Genomic DNA, 4,242 nt, shown 5'->3' with positions numbered 1-4,242 from the left:
TGTGTGTCCCTGTTTTGATATGTTAATATTAGCTTCAGACAGATTTCTACGTAGCATGTCACCTACAGAAGCAAGTCGACCTTCCTCTCAGAAAGAAGGTCACACCGCCTCCAGAGAACTGTTAACGTTACTAGCGTAGAGAAGTCTGTGTAACTTTCATATAAAACTGGCTTTACCTGGAGAGATGTCTAAGTCAAGTGCAGAGAGATGACTTCCCGCCTCGAGAGAAGGAGACGTCACCTATAGGTAGAAGTCGATGTCACTTGCAGATAGACACAACGATATATGAAAAGTGAACACTACGTCATCCGGAGGGTGTAGTTGACGTCCCTTGTTGAAAGAACCCGATGTCAACTGTAGAGAGAAGTTGTTGCTGCGGAGAGTTGTCAGAGTCACCAACAGGGAGAAGTCGATGTCACTTGTAGAAATAACTCGACGACACCTGTAACAGAAGTGGATGCCATCTGCCGCTAGAAGACGATGCCACCTCTTAATACAGGGACTTTGCAACTGCAAAAAAGAATTTGCCATAACATGCAATGGATGACATGTCGATGTTAGTGGTAAAGATCATGTCATCTGCAAAAGAGCACAAGTTTGCATTGAGAGAGAGAGAGAGAGAGAGAGAGAGAGAGAGAGAGAGTCGTCGTTAGTAAAATAAAAGATGTTAACAGTACCCAAATATACTGAAGTCTGCGTCACCTCCAACACGACAAGCTATCTTACCTGATAAATAAAACTGTATAACTAGGTCCTACCTCAACTGTTTTTAGACAGACCAGTTATTACCTGGTGGACATAACTAGATCCTATCTCAGTTGTGCCTAGACAGACCAGTTATTACCTGGTGGACATAACTAGATCCTATCTCAGCTGTGCCTAGACAGACCAGTTATTACCTGGTGGACATAACTAGATCCTATCTCAGCTGTGCCTAGACAGACCAGTTATTACCTGGTGGACATAACTAGATCCTATCTCAGCTGTGCCTAGACAGACCAGTTATTACCTGGTGGACATAACTAGATCCTATCTCAGTTGTGCCTAGACAGACCAGTTATTACCTGGTGGACATAACTAGATCCTATCTCAGCTGTGCCTAGACAGACCAGTTCTTACCTGGTGAACATAACTAGATCCTATCTCAGCTGTGCCTAGACAGACCAGTTATTACCTGGTGGACATAACTAGATCCTATCTCAGCTGTGCCTAGACAGACCAGTTATTACCTGGTGGACATAACTAGATCCTATCTCAGCTGTGCCTAGACAGACCAGTTATTACCTGGTGGACAAAACTAGATCCTATCTCAGCTGTGCCTAGACAGACCAGTTATTACCTGGTGAACATAACTAGATCCTATCTCAGCTGTGCCTAGACAGACCAGTTATTACCTGGTGGACATAACTAGATCCTATCTCAGCTGTGCCTAGACAGACCAGTTATTACCTGGTGGAAATAACTAGATCATATCTGAGCTGTGCCTAGACAGACCAGTTATTACCTAGTGGACATAACTAGATCCTATCTCAGCTGTGCCTAGACAGACCAGTTATTACCTGGTGGACATAACTAGATCCTATCTCAGCTGTGCCTAGACAGACCAGTTATTACCTGGTGGACATAACTAGATCCTATCTCAGCTGTGCCTAGACAGACCAGTTATTACCTGGTGGACATAACTAGATCCTATCTCACCTGTAGGAACTTACCAGGTATTCTTCGAAAATTATTCCTGACAGTTGTCCTGCGGTCCTTTTTCCGGGTTTTGGGCTATTTCCCCGGGTCTTCTTGCCCCGGGGATATCTTGTTCCTGGTGTCTTCTTGCTCCTGGGGTCTTCTTCCTTTTGAGATGGCAGAGGAGGCTGAGGGGCAGGGGTGACAACATTGACTGCCTCTTCAGGGATGGAGATCGAGGCAGTTTGTTGTGGCGGAGCAGCAGAGGGATTAATATGGTGAGGGCTGCCCGGTCTTCTTGTTGATTTGCAACTGCACATTGTGTGCATGCAGCATTGCTGGCCTGAGTGGTATTATCCTCATCAGCTGCACATCAACGTGGATGTTTGCGTCGATCTGGGGCGGGGGTAAATCCCTCCACTTGGCTGCCAGAATGGCCGGTGACAGAGGCAGCTTCTGGCCCCTTACTCCCTCTTCTGATAGTACACTCCACTCTGTTCCCCTCCACCAAGGACTTTCCAACCTTCCTGAGGTTTGGCTTTTTGATGGCGGCGCAGTGGACAAAATGTCCTGCTGGTTGTCCATCCTCGTGATGAAGCCATAACCTGGCCTGAAGCTGTACCACTTGACCTTCCCCGAGGTGGTGGTGGGTGGGGAAGGAGTAGTGGGGGGTGTGGAGGATGTGTGGGTGCCTGTGGTGGGCCTGGCAGGCTGGGAAGGACATGTTGCTCTGGCTGCTGCTCCACCCGAACTGCTCGTGGAAGCTTCGGCCAGGCCTTATATAGCTTTGGCAGACTAACTACCACCCGCCAGAAAATGGAACTAAACACCGCCCGGATACACATCAACTATGCACCTAAAAACCGCCCGAAAGCCATGAATCTCTGCCAAAAATCCAACAATGAAGAAAATGTGTCATGGAAAATACTGCTATGAATATGTTACCACTAAATTAACAGCAACAACAACAACAACAATTTAATAATAATAATAATAATAATAATAATAATAATAATGATAATAAAAACAGTAAGTAGCCTAGTATTAGTAGTAGTAGTAGTAGGAGGAGGAAGAGGAACAATAATACTAATAGTGATCATGACAATAGTGATGATAGTGATTAGAGTGATCCCTGCAAAGAAAAGCTGACGTTACCTCAGTAGCGTGGTCAGAATTACCTGGAGGGAGTAGTAGGCATTACCTACAGAGAGTTGTCCGCTTTACCTGCAGAGAGTAATCGGTGTCCCCTGAAAAGAGTAGTCAGCGTCAACTGCAGAGAGTAGTCGGCGTCACCTTCAGAGAGTAGTCGGCGTCACCTTCAGAGAGTAGTCGGCGTCACCTGCAGAGAGCAGTTGGCGTCACCTGCAGAGAGCAGTCGGCGTCACCTTCAGAGAATTGTCGGCGTCAACTGCAGAGAGAAGTTGGTGTCCCCTGCAGAGAGTAGTCAGTATCCTCTTCAGAGAGTTGTTGACGTCACCTTCAGAGATAAAGCGGTGTCACTTGTAATGAGAAGGCGGAGAAAAGTCCACTTCCCATTCCGAGAAAACGAGACGGCACCTGCAGAGAGAAATCGAAGTCACCTGCAGGAAGAAGTCTATGATACCGTAGTTGTAGAGAGAATTCAACATCACCAGCAGTGAGCGGTCGATATCATAAGTAACCAGCAGAGAGAAATCGATGTGACTTGCAGAAAGTATTCGACATCACCTGCACACAGAAGCTGATTACATCTGCGATTAGAAGACGATGCCACCTCAGAAGATGTAGACATGGGCAACTGAAGACAAGAATTTGCCGTCACTTGGAATGGATGACAAGTCAATGTGAGCGGTAAAGAGCATGTCATCTGCAAAGAAACAGAAGTCAGTACTGAGAGAGAGAGAGAGAGAGAGAGAGAGAGAGAGAGAGAGAGAGAAGCTCGTCGTTAATGAAGAGAGAAAGAGAAGTCAATCTTATCTGAAGATACTGAATCATATGTCACCTGTTGTGATATGTTGATATTTTATGCAAGTAGATTTCTCCGTCACCTGCAGTAGGAAGTCGACATTATTCTTGTGAGCTGCTAACTTTACGAGCTTAGAGAAGTTTGTGTAACTTGCTGAGAAGACTCAGCGTCACCAGGAGCGAATCCAGCATCACGTGCAGACAGATGTCGACATCTCGTCTCGAGAGAAGACGACGTCACATGTAAACAGAAGTCTACGTCACCTGCAGTGACAGCCGACGGTAAATGAAGAGAGAAATCGACGTCATCCCCAGAGAGTGCTTTTACATAAATTTCAAAGTGAAGCGGATGGCATCTGAAGAAAAATGGTGAAGGTGCCTGTGGTATGTTGTCAGCGTTACCGACAGGGCGAAGTCGATGTCACTTGCAGAAAGAACTGGACGTCACCTACATACAGAAGCTGATGTCATCTACGATTAGGAGTCGATGCCACTTCAGAATTTGAAGTCTTTGGCAACTGCAGACAAGAATTTGCTGTCACTTGCAATGGAAGACAAGTCGATGTGAGTGGTAAAGATCATGTCACCTGGAAAGAAACAGAAGTCGATGTTGGTAGCGAG

The sequence above is a fragment of the Coenobita brevimanus genome, chromosome 109 (assembly GCF_032717465.1).
Source record: "Coenobita brevimanus isolate Jiangsu-jjx chromosome 109, ASM3271746v2, whole genome shotgun sequence".
In the NCBI taxonomy this organism is placed as follows: Eukaryota; Metazoa; Arthropoda; class Malacostraca; order Decapoda; family Coenobitidae; genus Coenobita; species Coenobita brevimanus.
This window is presented reverse-complemented; position numbering follows the sequence as displayed.